The 20,599-nt window shown below is 41.8% G+C and overlaps 2 protein-coding genes and 1 long non-coding RNA gene across 9 annotated transcripts in view; 2 read left to right on the plus strand and 1 right to left on the minus strand.

Moving 5' to 3' along the window:
• LOC115179515 (zinc finger protein OZF) overlaps positions 1 to 20,599 on the plus strand; it is a 919,448-nt gene that overhangs the window by 85,376 nt on the left and 813,473 nt on the right. Inside the window, exon 1 of one of the 2 annotated variants that reach the window (XM_029741115.1) lies at positions 12,644 to 12,725. The exons of the other annotated variant lie outside the window; for it this stretch is intronic. The gene's annotated coding sequence lies outside the window, so the exon portion shown is untranslated. Of the gene's footprint in view, positions 1 to 12,643; positions 12,726 to 20,599 lie in introns of those variants that run through there. 2 annotated transcript variants of the gene reach the window in all.
• Positions 1 to 20,599, minus strand: part of LOC115179511 (zinc finger protein 665) — a 514,676-nt gene that overhangs the window by 38,062 nt on the left and 456,015 nt on the right. The gene's annotated exons all lie outside the window — the stretch shown is intronic.
• LOC115179589 (uncharacterized) lies at positions 1,735 to 3,084 on the plus strand. Its single transcript, XR_003872967.1, has 2 exons — positions 1,735 to 1,945; positions 2,477 to 3,084. It is a non-coding gene; the product is annotated as an uncharacterized LOC115179589 (long non-coding RNA).

Raw genomic sequence — 20,599 nt, forward strand, 5'->3', positions numbered from 1 at the left:
GGCTACTGTCTGTAATGTATGTCAATAGACGCTGAATGTCCAAAACATTAGAAACACAATACGGAGTTGGACCCCCTTTGCCCTCAGAACAGCCTCAGTTCATCGGGGCATGTACTCTACAAGGTGTCAAGTGTTCTACAGGGATGCTGGCCCTTATTGACTCCAATGCCTCCCACACTTGTGTCAATTTGGCTGGTAGTTGGCTGAATTCCCTGTCATGTTCATGAAACCATTCCTGGACAATCCTAGCCTTGTGGCATGGGGCATTATCCTGCTGAAAAAAAATCAATTTGCAGATGGATAAACTGCTGCCATTGAGGGATGCACCTGATTGGCAATGATGTTTTAGATATCCTGTGGCATTCAAACGTTGCTCCACTTTTATCAAGGGGCCCAATATGTGCCATGAAAACACACTCCACACCATCACCACCAGCCTGCTATGTTAACACGAGGCATGATGGATGCATGTACTCATGTGGTTTTTAAAGATGGCGCCGATTATAAACTCAGCAAAAAAAGAAACGTCCCTTTTTCAGGACCCTGTCTTTCAAAGATAATTTGAAAATCCAAATAACTAAACAGATCTTCATTGTAAAGGGTTTAAACACTGTTTCCTATGCTTGTTCAATGAACCATAAACAATTAATGAACATGCACCTGTGGAACGGTAGTTAAGACATGAACAGCTTAAGCAATTAAGGTCACAGTTATGAAAACTTAGGACACTAAAGAGGCCTTTCTACGGACTCTGAAAAACACCAAAAGAAAGATGCTCAGGGTCCTGGATTGTGGGCTTGTAGGCCTGTTGTAAGGCAGGTCCTCACCAGACATCACAGGCAACAACATCGCCTATGGGCACAAACCCACCGTCGCTGGACCAGACAGTACTGGCAAAAAGTGCTCTTCACTGATGAGTCGCGGTTTTGTCTGATGGTCGGATTCAAATCTATCGTCGAAGGAATGAGCGGTACACCGAGGCCTGTACTCTGGAGTGGGATCGATTTGGAGGTGGAGGGTCTGTCATGGTCTGGGGCGGTGTGTCACAGCATCATCGGACTGAGCTTGTTGTCATTGCAAGCAATCTCAACGCTGTGCGTTACAGGGAAGACATCCTCCTCCCTCATGTGGTACCCTTCCTGCAGGCTCATCCTGACATGACCCTCCAGCATGACAATGCCACCAGCCATACTGCTCATTCTGTGCGTGATTTCTTGCAAGACAGGAATGTCAGTGTTCTGCCATGGCCAGTGAAGAGCCCGGATCTCAATCTCATTGAGCACGTCTGGGACCTGTTGGATCGGAGGGTGAGGGCTAGGGCTATTCCCCCCAGAAATGTCCGGGAACTTGCAGGTGCCTTGTTGGAAGATTGGGGTAACATCTCACAGAAAGAACGGGCAAATCTGGTGCAGTCCATGAGGAGGAGATGCACTGCAGTACTTCATGCAACTGGTGGCCACACCAGATACTGACTGTTACTTTTGATTTTGACCCCCCTTTGTTCAGGGACACATTATTCCATTTCTGTTAGTCACATGTCTGTGGAACTTGTTAAGTTTATGTCTCAGTTGTTGAAACTTGTTATGTTCATACAAATATTTACACATGTTAAGTTTGCTGAAAATAAATGCATTTCACAGTGAGAGGACGTTTCTTTTTTTTGCTGAGTTTACATGGACGCCTAGTTACTTGCACCTAAGCAACTTTGTGCTATTTATTGTGGAGGGGAGGGGTTATTTCTTGCATTATTTGTTCAGAACGTTTCTTGCATTTATTACCTATTGGATTGGTGGTCACTCACCAGCATTTCGACCAGATATACAACTTTCCTGAATTTGATCCTTTGTTCGTACTCTCCAAGGCAATTCCACTGATTCCAGGGGCTGTTCCAAGGCGCCGCAGATGGAGAAGAGGTGTGCGGAGTGGACCTTTGGTTCAACTCACGGTAGGTTTTGACCAGAAGCGGCTCCTCCACTTGACAACACTACGCTCCAAAAGATTGGCCGCTTCCTGGGATTAATCTATTCAAGTAAATCAGTAAATATATTTTGAAAATGCAAAAAAAAAAACTGTATTATTAGCTAGCTAGCCACAGCAGGCCACTGTGTGTAGGCTGATAAGCTGCTAGCTAGCAACTTTACATACTAGAGCTAAGTGAAATATCATCAGCTAGCTAACACCATATTAGCTTGTTGTCTTAATGTTCACCTATTTATCATTCATTGTAAGTTAAAAACTCACAATCCAAATGTGTTTGTAGATAACAGCAATGGAAGAGGGTGAAATGATTTTCTGCTCCAGCTGTCAGAAAAGGGAGTGTTGGTACTAGTTAGACAGGGCAGGTTGTGGCAGGACATTATGACAAGATTCTCCAGTTCGAGTCCTCGAGAGGAAAACTATGAAACCAGAGAGATAATAGTCAGGGCTGCTAATTGGAATATAATGAATCTTCTTTCTTTGTGATGTCTGTTCTCAGATATGGAGAGCTGTGAAAGCCTGTCTGCAGATGAAGAGGTCCCAGTGAAGGTCCCAAAAGACTACAGGCACATCCTTGTATACCATGGGTTGTATGTGTACTGATGTTAGCACATGTTGTACACAACAATACAGTTAAAATTCACACAATGTAGGCTACAAACGTATTACAACTGTAGCAGGCCAATCCTGCTCCTGGAGGTCTGCTGGGTGTGCAGACTTCTTTTCCCACCCTGCACTAACACACCTGATACAACATATCAATCCTAATGAGTTGATAATAATGTGTATTATTGTTGGGCTGGAATAGAAGTCTGCTCACCCAGTAGATCAGGGAGTGGATCAAGGTTGGCCACCTCTGGTATGGATATTTTTATTTTTCTAAAAATGATGCTTTAGTAATAATAGCAAACTTACTAAGATGTCTAACATTTACAAACAAGTTAGCTTATATGTACATTAAAATTATATGTTGATTCATTCCATTTTTATTAATTCTTTAAACTTGTTTTAATTGTTAATGTAAAAACATTCAAGATGAACTAGTATCAATGTTCATTAATTACAGACCAGAATTCTACAATAAAAAGGTGTGAAGGGGATCTGTCACTAATTTGTCTGTGTTTCTGTGTTGCTGTCTCAAATGAATATGACCTTTTAGTCCAGTTGTAATCTCTCTCTTAGTGGTTTTATTTGATTGTCACACTGTCTCAGGATATCATCCATTTAGCTGCTTATCATAATGGCATGCATTACCAATGCAGCCATATGTCTACAGTATGATGGCATTACTGGCCTAATGGACATGTGCAATCAATGTGCCCCTTGTCATTATACATCAGCAGCAGAGAATAGCTAAACTCACATCATTTGCTTATTGTTGAGCTAGCTGTATGTTCTACATTTGAAATAGATAATGTATATGAGGTTAACCATAAGCCATATTTGAGACATGATTTATCTGACATTATATTGTTTAGTGCAAATCCAACCCTTGTATTCTAGGTACAGGATATTGACATGGGACCAAGACTGGGACCAAGACTTTACATGTTGCATGTATATATTTTTTCAGTGTATGAGTGTACTGAGTGTACAAAACATTAAGGACACCTCCCTAATATTGAGTTGAACCCCCCCCCCCCACACACTTTTGCTCTCAGAACAGCCTCAATTCATCAGAGCATGGACTGGGGATTATGGTGTTGATGTGAGCCATGACCAGCCTTTCGAAGCGCTTCATGGATACAGACGTGAGTGCTATGGGTAGGTAGTCATTTAGGCAGGTTACCTTGGTGTTCTCAGGCACAGGGACTATGGTGGTCTGCTTGAAACATGTAGGTATTACAGACTCAGTCAGGGACAGGTTGAAAATGTCAGTGAAGACACTTGCTAGTTGGTCAACACATGCTCTGAGTACACGTCCAGGTAATCTGTCTGGCCCTGCGCCCTTGTTAATGTTGACCTGTTTAAAGATCTTACTTAACGGGGACTGTCAAATTATTATTATTTTTTTTACAATGTTACAGATATTCAGAGATGCAGAGAATGAGGTTGGGTTACTTCTAAGTAACTTTGGCTCACTCCTATGTCATCATTTCCAACCTGTCATCTTCCATTCTAGAGCTTTGCTTTGGTGTGGATTGAGGCCTATACATTCATATCAGTTGTATTCATTGAATACATGGAATTGGATTGTGATGATACCGATGAATGAATGATGCACACAATGTGCTTATTTTTTTAGTTATATATTTTTTGGGGGAATCAAATTTGATGTCTATGAAATTGTTTGGTGAAATATGCATAAAAGGAGAGTAATTGCCAATAATCCTGCACCTTTGGATAGTTGTACTTCCAGTTTTGATCATTATTAGTGACTGCAAAGAACATTTTATGGATCTACTGGTCTTTTTAAAAGACAAACTTTCTATTTTGTCTGCTTGCACTCAAGAGATAAGTACAGTTGTCTATCTTTTTGCAGGCAGACGTGGTCTTTTGATGAATGTATTTGCAATTTTGACTTTATAATATGTTTTTGTTTTAAAAAGACAACTACATTTACAAAAATAATTTACTGTTTTGCAAAAGTTGTGCGTCTTGTGGACTCTGTTTCTTGAATATTGACAACATTGTTCCAAAAAATGCTTGTAAGAATTGAGAGAAACTGTAACACATAAAGAAGGTTGCTCCCTGATTAAATAGTACAAGAGTACACCCTGCTGGACAAAAATGTTTACTGCACCTGGTATTTTCAGGTAGCGTACCATACAAGTACTAACCAGGCCCGACCCATCTTAGCTTCCGTAAAAAATATTTGTTAAAAATATTTGTTGGTCTGATGTGATTAATGAGGAGCATGCAGATGCTGCACTTGATGAATTTATGAGATTGCTTCTTCCAATTATTGATAAACATGCACCTGTTAAGAAACTGACTGTTAGAACTGTTAAGGCTCCATGGATTGATGAGGAATTGAAAAACTGTATGGTTGAAAGAGATGGGGCAAAAGGAGTGGCTAATAAGTCTGGCTGTACAGTCATGGCCAAAAGTTTTGAGAATGACACAAATATTAATTTTAAGTCTGCTTTAAGTCTGCTGCCTCAGTTTGTATGATGGCAATTTGCATATACTCCAGAATGTTATGAAGAGTGATCAAATGAATTGCAATTAATTGCTGGAGTTCACTCTGTCATGCTGATTGAGTTCGAATAACAGACTGGAAGCTTCAAAAGGAGGGTGGTGCTTGGAATCATTGTTCTTCCTCTGTCAACCATGGTTACCTGCAAGGAAACACGTGCCTTCATCATTGCTTTGCCCAAAAAGGGCTTCACAGGCAAGGATTTTGCTGCCAGTAAGATTGCACCTAAATCAACCATTTATCGGATCATCAAGAACTTCAAGGAGAGCGGTTCAATTCTTGTGAAGAAGGCTTCAGGGCGCCCAAGAAAGTCCAGCAAGTGCCAGGACCGTCTCCTAAACTTGATTCAGCTGCGGGATCGGGGCACCACTAGTACAGAGCTTGCTCAGGAATGGCAGCAGGCAGGTGTGAGTGCATTTGCACGCACAGTGAGGCGATGACTTTTGGAGGATGGCCTGGTGTCAAGAAGGTTCAGCAAAGAAGCCACTTCTCTCCAGGAAAAACATCAGGGACAGACTGATATTCTGCAAAAGGGACATGGATTGGACTGCTGAGGACTGGGGTAAAGTCATTTTCTCTGATGAATCCCCTTTCCGATTGTTTGGGGCACCCGGAAAAAAGCTTGTCCGGAGAAGACAAGGTGAGCGCTACCATCAGTCCCGTGTCATGCCAACAGTAAAGCATCCTGAGACCATTCATGTGTGGGGTTGCTTCTCAGCCAAGGGAGTGGACTCACTCACAATTTTGCCTAAGAACACAGCCATGAATAAAGAATGGTACCAGCAACTTCTCCCAACCATCCAGGAACAGTTTGGTGCCTTTTCCAGCATGATGGAGCACCTTGCCATAAGGTAAAAAGTGATAACTAAGTGGCTCGGGGAACAAAACATCGATATTTTGGGTCCATGGCCAGGAAACTCCCCAGACCTTAATCCCATTGAGAACTTGTGGTCAATCCTCAAGAGGCGGGTGGACAAACAAAAACCCACAAATTCTGACAAACTCCAAGCATTGATTATGCAAGAATGGGCTGCCATCAGTCAGGATGTGGCCCAGAAGTTAATTGACAGCATGCAAGGGCGGATTACAGCGGTCTTGAAAAAGAAGGGTCAACACTACAAATATTTACTCTTTGCATCAACTTCATGTAATTGTCAATAAAAGCCTTTGACACTTGTGAAATGCTTGTAATTATACTTCAGTATACATCTGACAAAATGTCTAAAGGCACTGAAGCAGCAAACTTTCTGGAAATTAATATTTGTGTCATTCTCAAAACCTTTGGCCATGACTGTACATCTGACTGGCTTACTTACTGCAAATTGAGAAATTATGTGAATGAACTCAACAAAATGAAGAAGACACTTTATTATGAAGCCAAGATCAATGATATAAAGAATGATGGAAAATAACTTTGGAGTACTCTTTACGGATTGGGGGCAGCATTGGGAAGTTTGGATGAAAAGCGTGCCCAAAGTAAACTGCCTGTTACTCAGGCCCGGAAACTTTGTGAAGACTTTGTATACACAGTGAAACGCTTACTTGCAAGCTCACCTGTGTTTACGACTCTGACGAGCCAGAGGCGGAGGATATACGGCTCGCTTGGGAACAGGCTCCGACCCCCGTGATCTGCGTGAAGAGGAGGCGGAGTAAGAGAGGCCAGAGAGCGGGCTGCCTGCTGAGAATTCAATCGAATAAACCCACATTTCCCTCAATTCTGCTCGCAAACGTCCAATCTTTGGACAATAAAATCAACGAGCTACGGGGAAGATTAAACTACCAATGGAACATTAAAAACTATAACATCTTATGCTTCACGGAGTCGTGGCTGAACGATGACAACATCAACATATTTTACGATGTACCGGCAGGATAGAACAGTGGCGTCTGGTAAGACAAGGGGCAGCGGACTATGTGTTTTTTTAAATAACAGCTGGTGCACTATATCTAAGGAAGTCTCGAGCTATTGCTCGCCTGAGGTTTAGTTTGTCACGATAAGCTATAGACCACATTACCTACCGAGAGAGTTCTCATCTGTATTCTTCGTAGCTGTTTACATACCACCTCAGTCAGAGGTTGGCACTAAGATAGCATTGAATGAGCTGTGTTCCGCCATAAGCAAACAAGAAAACGCTCACCCCGAGGTGGCGCTCCTAGTAGCTAGGGACTTTATGGCAGGGAAACTTAAATCAGATTACCAAATTTCTAACAGCATGTTAAATGTGCAACCAGAGAGAAAATAACTCTGAGCCACCAATACTCCACACACAGAGACGCATACAAAACTCTCTCTCGCCCTCCATTTGGCAAATCTGACCATAATTCCATCCTCCTGATTCCTGCTTACGAGCAAAAATTAAAGCAGGAAGCACCCGTGACTAGATCAATAAAAAAGTGGTCAGATGAAGCAGATGCTAAGCTACAGGACTGTTTTGCTAGCACAGACTGGAATATGTTCCGGGATTCCTCCAATGGCATTGAAGGCATTCTGTCATTGGCTTCATCAATAAGTGCATCGATGACGTTGTCCCCACAGTGACCATATGTACATACCCCAACCAGAAGCCACGGATTACAGGCAGCATCCGCACTGAGCAAAAGGCTAGAGCTGCCGCTTTCAAGGAGCGGGACTCTAACCCGGAAGCTTATAAGAAATCCCGCTATGCCCCAGCCAAAGAGTCAATACAGGACCAAGATCAAGTCGTACTACACCGGCTCTGACACTTGGCGGATGTGGCAGGGCTTGCAAACCATTACAGACTACAAAGGGAAGCACAGCCGAGAGCTGCCCAGTGACACGAGCCTACCAGATGAGCTAAACTACTTCTATGCTCACTTCGAGGCAAATAACCCTGAAACATGCATGAGAGCACCAGCTGTACCGGAAGACTGTGTGATCACGCTCTCCGCAGCCGATGTGAGTAAGACCTTTAGACAGGTCAACAGGGTCATACCAATTACCAGGACGTGTACTGCGAGCATGCGCTGACCAACTAGCAAGTGTCTTCACTGACATTTTCAACCTCTCCCTGTCCGAGTCTGTAATACCAACATGTTTCAAGCAGACCATCATAGTGCCCGTGCCCAAGAACACTAAGGTAACCTGCCTAAATGACTACCGACTCGTAGCACTCACGTCTGTAGCCATGAAGTGCTTTGAAAGGCTGGTCATGGTTCAGATCAACACCATCATCCCAGAAACCCTAGAACAACTCCAATTTGTATACCACCCCAACCGACCCACAGATGATGCAATCTCTATTGCACTCTACACTGCCCTTTCACACCTGGAAAAAAGGAACACCTATGTGAGAATGCTATTCATTGACTACAGCTCAGCATTCAACACCATAGTGACCTCAAAGCTCATCAATAAGCTAAGGACCCTGAGACTGAACACCTCCCTCTGCAACTGGATTTTGGACTTCCTGACGGAAATCCCTTCCACCAGCCTCTATAGGCTGGTACATTTGATCTCTACGGATGAACTCATATCCTCCCCAAAATAAATGAAACAGTACCCGTATGAACATTTTTCTTAGAGACACCGGCATGGGAAACACATAGGCAAGGTTAAATAATGAAGGCAGAATGTCCGCCTTCAGCACTAACACCTTTTCAGCTAAAAGATAGTCGCCTCACTTTCCACAGTCCCAATCTTTTATTAAGCGAAAATTGTTTTTCTTTCCAATTAACATGTCATCTTTAATTTAATTTCCAAAAGATATCCCAAGCACTACCATTGGTCTGGTGCACACAGTCAAACCACATAACCAATCAGTTCTCCATTTCCACTATATTTTATTTCTGCTTTATTCTTGTTTATCTTCAACCCGGAGGCAACAGAGAATTCATCATGTAGCTATCATCTCTATCTATGCAGAAGAGTGCATCTGACTCGGAAGACATCAGTAGATTTATAATTGAACACATTTATAAAGATTTTACACTATTATGGATGTACTGCTTAGATTTTTTTTACCTACAATAGAAATAATCTGAAACAATTTTATGTAATTAACTTAATTATTATTTTTGCCAAATGTCATATTCACAAATGTAAATGTACAAACCAAACACCACATTTTCTTACCTTCCAAAAAGAAATTGAACTGTATTTTAAGACAATTAAAAACTCTACCAACAAAACAAGCGGTTAGAATTATAAATGTGTATGTCCCTTAAGGTCCTTGTCTAATGTGATATTGAACCCCCCCTAGCCCCGCCCCCAGCCCCGCCCCCTATCCCCCCTAGCCCAATTGTCCTTTGTATATGCTTTATATATACTTGTGTTCCCCTATGTACTTTTTGTATTGATTTGTTGTTAATAATAATTATTATATTAATAACAAAATGAGTGCATCCGACTTAGTTTCCTTACCAGAAAACACGTGATACCGTAAAGTGCTGTGTATTTAACGCACGAAAATTCAGGAGGAAACTGAAAATCATAAAACATGTTATGCTGGTCATGTCATTAACAAAAGGAAAATTCTGTGCACTCCAAAATTAAGTGTCAATTTAGCACAACTATTTCACCAATAGTGTTGCCTTCAACCAAATAAATCAATGAATCAGTTAATTTAATTGAACTGTTGGGGTTACAGAGGGTAAAGGAAGCATTATGAAAGGTAGTCAGTCAGAGTGACCAGGAGTGGTTTTGATTTGTATTTGTATTTATTATTGATCCCCATTAGCTGCTGCTAAAGCAGCAGCTACTCTTCCTGGGTTACAGCAAAATGAAGGCAGTTTATACAATTTTAAAAACATTACAATACATTCACAGATTTCACAACACACTGTGTGCCCTCAGTCCCCTACTCCACCACTACCACATATCTACAGTACTAAATCCATGTGTATGTATAGTGCGTAAGTTATCGTGTGTGTGTCTGTGCCAATGTTTGTGTTGCTTCACAGTCCCCGCTGTTCCAAAAGGTGTTTTTTAAATCTAATTTTACTGCTTGCATTAGTTACTTGATGTGGAATAGAGTTCCATGTAGTCATGGCTCTATGTAGTACTGTGCACCTCCCATAGTCTGGACTTGATGACTGTGAAGAGACCTCTTGTGGCATGTCTTGTGGGGTATGCATGGGTATCCGAGTTTAGACGGACAGCTCGGTGCATTCAACATGTCAATACCTCTCATAAATAAAAGTATCGATGAAGTCAATCTCACCTCCACTTTCAGCCAGGAGAGATTAACATGCATATTATTAATATTAGCTCTCTGTGTAAGTCCAAGGGCCAGCCGTGCTGCCCTGTTCTGAGCCAATTGCAATTTTCCTAAGTCATTTTTTGTGGCACCCGACCACACGACTGAACAGTAGTCAAGGTGCGACAAAACTAGGGCTTGTAGGACCTGCCTTGTTGATAGTTTTGTTAAGAAGGCAGAGCATCGCTTTATTATAGACAGACTTCTCCCCATCTTAGCTACTACTGCATCAATAAGTTTTGACCATGACAGTTTACAATCTAGGGTTACTCCAAGCAGTTTAGTCATCTCAACTTGCTCAATTTCCACATTATTTATTATAAGATTTAGTTGAGGTTTAGTGAGTGTTTTGTTCCAAATACAATGCTTTTAGTTTTAGAAATATTTAGGGCTAACTTATTCCTTGCCACTCACTCTGAAACTAACGGCGGCTCTTTGTTGAGTGTTGCAGTCATTTTAGTCGATTTAGTTGAGTATCATGGGACAGACACATGCATTTGTGTCAAGAATTGAGACAGAAATATAATGGTGGCAAGAGGCCAAGGGGTGTAAATCATCTGCATAGAGGGGAGTGACCATGTGTGGAAACCTATAAAGTGGAAACCTATAAAGTCTGAGGTCTGTGGAAAGAGAATTTGGTTCTTCCATGGAAGTGCACGGCTTTGCTACTTTGTAATAAAGTCTAATTTGAATTCACAAGTTCCAGTAAAGGTGTAATATTTCTGAGTCAATATTCCACAAAACTATCAACCATGCAATTTTTCTATTCCTCATCAATACAAGGAGATTTAACAGTTTTTACAGTCATTTCCTTAATAGGTGCGTGCTTATTAGTAACTGGGATAATCAATTTCATAAATGTGTCAAGTGCAGCGTCTGGTTGCTCCTCATTACACACCACAGACCAGAAAATATTCTAGAAATAGCATTACACAATCAACATCTTGATCAACTCTATGCAAAGGAGATGTGTCCTGCAGGAGGCTACGACCCCCTTCTCATGTAATGTGGTAGGGACTTCCCAAGGATCCCGGAATGCACGGACGGTGTAAGTGGGAGAACAGGAAGTTCCGGGAAGGCGCACACCATTCTTCAGTATAAAGAAATCGCCAGAACGATGCGGTCTAGAAGATAACCTTAGTGTCCGTTTCTATTTATTACTACAAGTATGTAATAGCACGTTTAAACTTTCTAATATCGAAAGAATATGTCATACCATTTTAGGTAATACATCCGTTAAGGTATTATCACGTTTGGTAAAGGTTTGATGTGTTTTTGTGTCAAGCCGGTGAAGAACGTGATAACTATTTTACAAGTTACATAGTTAGAGCCGTTGGGGTTTGTCAGAGTGGATGTACATCATTTTCTCAAGGTCATTTCATAAAGAATATATTTACTTGAGATTTCTGAATTCGTGTTGCAAGTTATTGGTTTTGTGTAAAATTCACGAGCTGGTAAAATGGCGGCACCACTCGGTCTGCGTCAACGGATTTCTTAATTTTTTTATTGCAACAATAATAACAATATTACACATCAGTACAGCGACATTCCTGTGAATACAATGAAAAAAATATGTAAAGTCCAGGCAGTGAGGGTGCAGCAGAGAGAGGGGGTTGCACTACTGTTTTGAAGCTGAATGTAATGATTATACATTTTTCTACATGTGTACTAATATTCAGACGCGTTAAGTTGTTTCTATCTTTATCTAGAAATGTTACTATGGTGTGAACAGACATACTATTGGTTTTGATTGAAATAATACAGTGAAGACAATGTTTTTTAGGAAAATAGTACATAGTGCTGCCTAAAACACTGTACTAAATGTTTTTTGCATTTGTGAATTCAGGAAATCTACTATAGATTAAGTGCACTTAAGTTGTGTAGCCTAATTTTAAACTGTATACTTTGTCTAATGTGAATCAGATCTATTGAAATGAGATCAGTGCTTGACTTGGACAGGAGCTCACCGGAGCTGAGAACCGGCACCTCAAATTTCTACTGTTTGAGCTCATGTTCCTCTTATAGAATATTATCTCAACAGTATTGTGGAGCTCCTGCACCTAAATATAAAGTGTATTTTTAGAAAATAAAGTGCCTGAACTGTCAAGACTAACTTTTGTGTCCGTTTCTCTTTATTAATACTGGCCAATTCAGATTAAGTCTGAGGCCGGTAACATCAACAGTGAGGACAGACCCAGCCTGCCTCTCTCCTTCCACACTGAGTCCAAACCTACAGTCACTGGGTCCTGATTGTGACAGTGGAGCCCAGTTTGCACAGCAGGATCCAGAGATGGCATCAGTGAAGCTGGAGGACTGCAGTCAAACACTGGAGCTGAATGTCAACATTAAAGATGAAGAAGAGGAGGAGAAGATTGGGAAATCTGTTTCTCCTGGTAAGAGCAGGTTCTATCTAACTAAGTTTGTTGTTTGTTCCAACTTCCCACTGTGCATGAAAAGTTACAGTAGAACTGTTTCATGATGATCTGTTTCAATGAAAATGTAGCTGTTATTTCATGCTCTTGAGACTTGCATGGTTTGACACCAGTATTGCCAGCATTTGCTTTATTCACTGGGCTATCTGGAGTGATCACTAAATAAGTGAAGTAGACAAACTGCCAGTGTTTTAAAGTTCTAGAAAACTAATCTGTGTAGTTACTAACCCTTGTGATAGTGAGTGGAGGATGACACGCCCTATCTTACCCACTTTTAGAACAGTTTTATTCCCACAGCCTTCCTAAATGAATACAGCCACCGTGCTTCTACACCTGCATTGCTTGCTGTTTGGGGTTTTAGGCTGGGTTTCTGTACAGCACTTTGAGATATCAGCTGATGTAAGAAGGGCTATAGAAATAAATTTGATTTGATTCAGAAAGTATTCAGACCCCTTGACCTTTTCCACATTTTGTTGCATTACTGCCTTATTCTAAAATTTATTAAATAAAAAAATTATCAATGTTCCTCACAATACCTCATAATGACAAAGGAAACAAAGGTTTTTAGAAATGTTTGTACATGTATTAAAAATTCATAACAAAAATACCTTAATTACATAAGTATTCAGGCCCTTTGCTATGAGACTTGACATTGAGCTCAGGTGCATCTTGTTTCCATTGATCATCCTTGAGATGTTTCTACAACTTGATTGAGAGTCCACCTGTGGTGAATTACATTTATTGGACTTGATTTAGAAAGGCACACACCTGTCTACAGTTGATGTCGGAAGTTTACATACACTTAGGTTGGAGTCATTAAAACTTGTTTTTCAATCACCCCACACATTTCTTGTTAACAAACTATAGATTTGGCAAGTCGGTTAGGACATCAACTTTGTGCATGACACAAGTAATTTTTCCAACAATTGTTTACAGACAGATTATTTCACTTCTAATTCACTGTATCACAATTCCATTGGGTCAGAAGTTTACATACACTAAGTTGACTGGTTAAGGTGTATGTAAACTTCCGACTTTAACTGTATATAAGGTCCCACATTTGTCAGTGCATGTCAGAGTAAAAACCAAGCCACGAGGTCGAAGGAATTGTCCGTAGAGCTCCATGAAAGGATTATGTCGAGGCACAGATCTGGGGAAGGGTACCAAAACATGTCCAGTTAAAAAGTATAATATGCAGTCGCAGATAATGCAGATTACACTTCGACTGTAGCCAATTATCACAGAAAAAAATAGAGAATATACAGATTTACAGTTCCACTGCTTCTACAATATCACCGGTTTGCAAAAACTCACAAAACATCCCAAATATTATTAAACTCTGGGGGTTTCTTTTTCACTATATAAGTACATTTCTCAAGAACCAGGTTTGGTGTTAATTATTTTAACCAATGACCAAGTGAGGGAACTGACATACTTCCAGTGGAGAGCAATTGAACATCTAGCTTGTAATAGACAGAGGTCAACCATTTTCTTTTCTCTCCTCTCCTATGTAAAGAGAGATTCTCTGGGTAAAGATTTTAGGAGGCATAGTTTAGGGATTAGTGGTATTGGGGTAGAGGTCATCAAATCAAATGTATTTATATAGCCCTTCTTACATCAGCTGATATCTCAAAGTGCTGTACAGAAACCCAGCCTAAAACCCCAAACAGCAAGCAATGCAGGTGTAGAAGCACGGTGGCTAGGAAAAACTCCCTAGAAAGGCCAAAACCTAGGAAGAAACCTAGAGAGGAACCAGGCTATGAGGGGTGGCCAGTCCTCTTCTGGCTGTGCCGGGTGGAGATTATAACAGCACATGGCCTAGATGTTCAAAAATGACCACCATTGTCAAATAATAATAATCATAGTAGTTGTCGAGGGTGCAACAAGTCAGTAACACAAGAGTAAGTGTCAGTTGGCTTTTTCATAGCTGATCTTTGAGAGTATCTCTACCGCTCCTGCTGTCTCTAGAGAGTTGAAAACAGCAGGTCTGGGACAGGTAGCACGTCCGGTGAATAGGTCAGAGTTCCAGCAGGTCTGGGACAACAGGTCTGGGACAGGTAGCACGTCCGGTGAACAGGTCAGGGTTCCATAGCTGCAGGCAGAACAGTTGGAACTGGAGCAGCAGCACGGCCAGGTGAACTGGGGACAGCAAAGAGTCATCAAGCCAGGTAGTCCTGAGGCATGGTCCTAGGGCTCAGGTCCTTCGAGAGAGAGAGAGAGAAAGAAAGAAAGAGAAAGAGAGAATTAGAGAGAGCATATTTAAATTCACACAGGACACCAGAAAAGACAAGAGAAATATTCCAGATGTGACAGACTGACCCTAGCCTCCCAACACATAAACTACTGCAGCATAAATACTGGAGGCTGAGACAGGAGGGGTCAGGAGACACTGTGGCCCCATCCGATGAAACCCCCGGACAGGGCCAAACAGGTAGGATATAACCCCACCCACTTTGCCAAAGCACAGCCTCCACACCACTGGAGGGATATCTCCAACCACCAACATACCATCCCGGGACAAGGCCGAGTATAGCCCACAAAGATCTCCGCCACGGCACAGCCCAAGGGGGGGCACCAACCCAGACTGGAAGACCACGTCAGTGACTCAACCCACTCAAGTGACTTATCCCTCCCAGGGACGGCATGGAAGAACACCAGTAAGCCAGTGACTCAGCCCCCGTAATAGGGGTAGAGGCAGAGAATCCCAGTGGAAAGAGGGGAAACCGGCCAGGCAGAGACAGCAAGGGCGGTTCGTTGCTCCAGCCTTTCCGTTCACCTTCACACCCCTGGGCCAGACTACACTTAATCATAGGACCTACTGAAGAGATGTGTCTTCAGTAAAGACTTAAAGGTTGAGACTGAGTCTGCGTCTCTCACATGGGTAGGCAGACTATTCCATAAAAATGGAGCTCTATAGGAGAAAGCCCTGCCTCCAGCTGTTTGCTTAGAAATTCTAGGAATAATTAGGAGTGTAGGTATGTACGGCAGGACCAAATCGGAAAGATAGGTAGGAGCAAGCCCATGTCATCCCATGTCATCCCATGCAAGCCCATGTCATCTCAGAGCTATAGCGCAGTACTGAGTTCCAAAACGTTTGTATCTCAACACATTCCTCCAGGCAATGATACATGGTGCCTAAATGTGTGTTACATTTAACACACAGGTCTGGGGTATTGGGGTCACATTTGTGGAGCTTAACAAGTGTGATATATGTTCTCATTATCCAATTGTATTGCAACAATCTCAGGTGGGTGTTTATTGTCTGTATCTGAGCTCTTGAGCATATCATACCCCAGTCCTCTGCTGAAATATATATGATATATATATACCCCAATACACTGTACATATCCAGAAGTGGACCTAGAAGTTTGTCCTTAAATATCTTCTAAATATCTATTGGGAGCCCATCTGGACCTGCCTCTTTACCTCCCTTCATATTGAAAATAGCATCAGATATTTCAACACCATCCAATTCCTTTTCCAGATCCAATTTAGTGTCTTCTGAAATAGAGGGAAAATCAAGACCTCATTAGTTAAGTTCTCAGGAGATTCAAAGTTGTAAAACTTATAATTTGCCCCCTAATATATGCTTTGAAAGCCTCCCATCTGGTACTCACTGACGTTTGGTTAGTGTTCAATGTAAAATAAACATCTATATGCACTCCAACGTATTGTAAGAAGTCCTGGTCCTGTAACCATCTGGGATGCAAACACCATCTAGAGGATCCTTTTACTAGTGTTGTCATTAACGTAGTATACCATGATACGTTTATAAACCAAAAAAAGTATCAAAGATCAGAAATGAACAGCCTACGTGAGAAAGGGATACCATTGAATATGTGCTACATTACCCAAAGGCGCTTTGCACATGGTGTTGCATGTGAGTGTCATCCTTTTAGTCCAAGGATATGATCGAAAATCCTTCATCAAGAGCCTTGGTCAGGGAGGTGACCAAGAACCCAATCAGGCCTATATGGTAGAGTGGCCAGATGGAAGCCACTCCTCAGTAAAAAGCATATGACAGCTGGCTTGGAGTTTTCCAAAAGGTACCTAAAGGACTCTCGGACCATGAGAAACAAGATTTTTTTGGTCAGATGGAATGAAGATTGAACTCTCAAGGCATCACTACTGTGTCTCGCCACCTTGGCCTGGATGAGGGCAAGGTTCTTGGCAGTCTGGCAAAGTACACTTCCAAGCAAGGACTTTGGGATGGAAATGCAATATGGCAGTCGTGCCAACATATCTCATCAGCCTCCTGGTGGAATGGACTTTGTGGATCTGAGGCTCTTTCCCCATGTTGCCTCCAAATCCCACCAACATCAGCCTGCCTCAGAGCGCAACTGGTCCTTGTTTGAGAACACACACACCAAAGCACGCAACAGGCTGACCAATACAAGGGTTGAAAAATTGGTGGCCGTCCGGACAAATTTGAGGCTTTTTGAGCCTGACATCAAACCATCCTCAAAGAGGTTGGAAAGTGACAGTGAAGATGAGTCCTCAGTGTCCTATGTTCAAGAGGTGGACATTGAGGAGGTCCAGGAAGAAGACATGGAAGCCTGAGAGGAAGACAACCAAAGCTTTAGTTTCTAGACTATCAGTTTACAGATGTATGTTGAAAATGTTTTTTGGGAGATGCGATGGATCATTCAATATTCCCTTTTTTGTTTTTCAGTGAAATCATCCCATGTGAATAGTCAACTCATTTAATTGAAAGTTTTTTAAAATTTCTATTGGAAGGATTTAATCATCTGCAATTGTCTACTTATGACAAGGTAAAATGTTTCTGTCTCCATATGATATTGTAAATATATCCAATGCAAAAAACAACTACATTTAAATGGTATTAATTTGCATCTATTCCCATATATTCCTGTTAATTCCCACAGAAAGTTTCCACCTCTGAATATTCCCCAAAATGTGCAACCCTAGGTGTGCAGGAGGGCAAAGATGAAGGAATGTGTGGTATCAGTGGAGATAGTTGTGGGGGTGCCAATGGGGCTAGAGATCTGAGGTGTTAGGTGAGAGAAAGGCAGATTGAGGTTGCCAGGATTACAGTACTACAGAAAGTGTAGTATGCCGAATTAGTGAAGAGAGTGGTAGAGGAAGATGGGTACAGGGTGAGGGATCTTGAGAGGATTCCTGTGAGTAGGCAGAGACCAAGAGAGAGTGGTGGCAATGTGCTTCAGCAAGGTGGGCTTTTTAGCATTTATAGCTATGGTTGTCAGTTGTACTGCAGAAATGGATAGAAGGTCACAGAAAATAGAGGTTGTGGTGGCAGCGGCAGAGAAGTACTTGGGCTTGCATGGATTTACTGCAGAACAGCTGCAGGGGTGTTGAGTGGTAGTGGTCTGGTGTAGGACTAGATAGGGTTAAATAGTGGAATGGGGTGGTGGGTTTTTATTGTGGAAAATCACCACAAAGGGACTCAGTCAAACTTAGGGGAATCATTCTTTATTATCAGCAAGCTAAAGAGGTTCTAACAAACCTAAAGCACCAGAGTACACGTCGGTCGGGAGCTCTGCCGGGGCAGTCCCGTTAGTTCTCCTATATACTGCTTAAACAGACAAGTTATATTTGCATGATTTAAGCTTATTAATTTTTCATCATTAACGTTTGGTTGACCGACCAGTACCTCATGAGGCTTCTTCTCTCCAAGCTGAGACCTTGAAACTGAGAGATCCCTTTTGGTTCCCAACCAAATCCCAAAGAAGGACCCAAATTCACATCGCTTGAACCGTATGGAGAATGTGAAAAAGGAGCAAAGTTAATCTCTATTATTGATGTTTAATGAAGAGTATCTACCACCCTATGTAAAGCTGGGATATATGAGAGTTGTGTAAAACCCAATGCAACGCAAGAAATGTAAAAGGTTTGGCCACATGTCAAGTGTTTGCAGATGGAAGGAATATGTTATTGAAGGGTATGTGAATGTAAAATGTTGCAACTGTGGTAGGGGTCATATTCCTGAATTCCCAGAGTGCCCTGTTAGGGTGAAAGAGGTTGAGGTGTCAAGGATCAGGGCTGTACAGAAAATCTCTTATGTGGAGGTGGTGAAGAGTTAAAGGGGCTAGAGGCCACAACCAGTTGCAAAAGTTGTACCTCAATCAAGTGATCTGGATACAAATATTGTGAAGGTGGATATTTTATTATTTATAACCACAGTTATTAATTGAATGCACAAGAAGTCCAAGAAGCTGGACAACATATCTGCAGCTGATAAGTTTTTGGGCCTTCAAGACTACAAGGACTACTGTCACCAGATAATGTTCCGCTCTTACAGGATCCTTCTCAGCCTGTGTAGGGACCTGATTAGAACAGAAAGCAGGCTGATTTATTTTACATTTCATTATTGATAGTTTGTGATTAAAAAAATAAATACTGTATACACTGAACAAACATATAAACACAACATGTAAAGTGTTGGTTCCATGTTTCATGAGGTAAAATAAAAGATCCCAGAAATGTTCCAGACACACAAACTTATTTCTCTCAAAGTTTGTGCACACATTTGTTTACATCCCTGTTAGTGAGGATTTCTCCTTTGCCAACATAATCCATCCACCTCACAGGTGTGGCATATCAATAAGCTGATTAAATAGCATGATCATCATTACACAGGTGCACCTTGTGCTGGGGACACGTGTAGGTGCTTGGCAGCAGCTAATGGTGATCCCTAATAAATACAAAATTGCCACTCTAAAATGTTCTGTTTTGTCACACAACACAATGCCACAGATGTCTGAAGTTTTGAGGGAGCATGCAATTGGCAAGCTGACTGCAGGAATTTCCACCAGAACTGTTGCAAGATAATTCAATGTGAATTTCTCTACCTTAAGCCGCCTCCAATGTTGTTTTAGAGAATTTGGCAGTATGCCCAACCAGCCTCAACTGCAGACCACCGTGTATGGCGTTGTGTGGGCGTGTGGTTTGCTGATGTCAATGTTGTGAACAGAGTTCCCCATGGTGGGGTTATGGTATGGGCAGGCATAAGCTACAGACTACCAACACAATTGCATTTAACGATGTCAATTTGAATGCACAGAGATACCATGACAAGATCCTGAGGGCCATTGTCCTGCCATTCATCCGCCGCCATCACCTCATGTTTCAGCATGACAACGCACAGCCCGATGTCGCAAGGATCTGTACTCAATTGAAAATGCTGAACATGTCCCAATTCTCCCATGGCCTGCATACTCACCAGACATGTCACCCTTTGAGCATGTTTGGGATGGTCTGGATCGACGTGTATGACAGCTTGTTCCAATATCCAGGAATTTCGCACAGCCATTGAAGAGCAGTGGGACAACATTCCACAAGCCACAATCAACAGCCTGATGAACTCTAGGCAAAAGAGCTGTGTCCCATCAGAGGCAGTGGCAGCAACCCACTTCTCCAGTGCTTAATTTGTAAATTGGGAGGTGCTGGAACCAAAAGTGAACCTGAGAGGTGGTGACCTGGAGGTCTCTGAGGTACCAGAACACACAAAATACCTTTATAATAAAGCATTGCATGCATTATCATGGCTTTAGCATACTGGCATAGAGCAGTGGTGTGGAGACACTTACAGAAGTTACACCATTTATTGTAGCCTATAGTCCAGGAAAAATATGGCCTTTTATAAACAGATTTCATGCAATTCTTCATAATTTTAGATGACTGGAGACTTTTGAAGAATCTTTTTTTAATACCTCACAAATGACCAAAATGACAGGCTACTTTGACACTGACAAACTGAGAATCTGAGATCAATAAAAACGACCTTGTCTCTAATCCATCATGTGAGGAGAAACACATTGTACAATATGAGGAGGAAGTTATAGTCCTTAACAAGC

Source organism: Salmo trutta, chromosome 39 (genome assembly GCF_901001165.1).
Source record: "Salmo trutta chromosome 39, fSalTru1.1, whole genome shotgun sequence".
Classification (NCBI taxonomy): Eukaryota; Metazoa; Chordata; class Actinopteri; order Salmoniformes; family Salmonidae; genus Salmo; species Salmo trutta.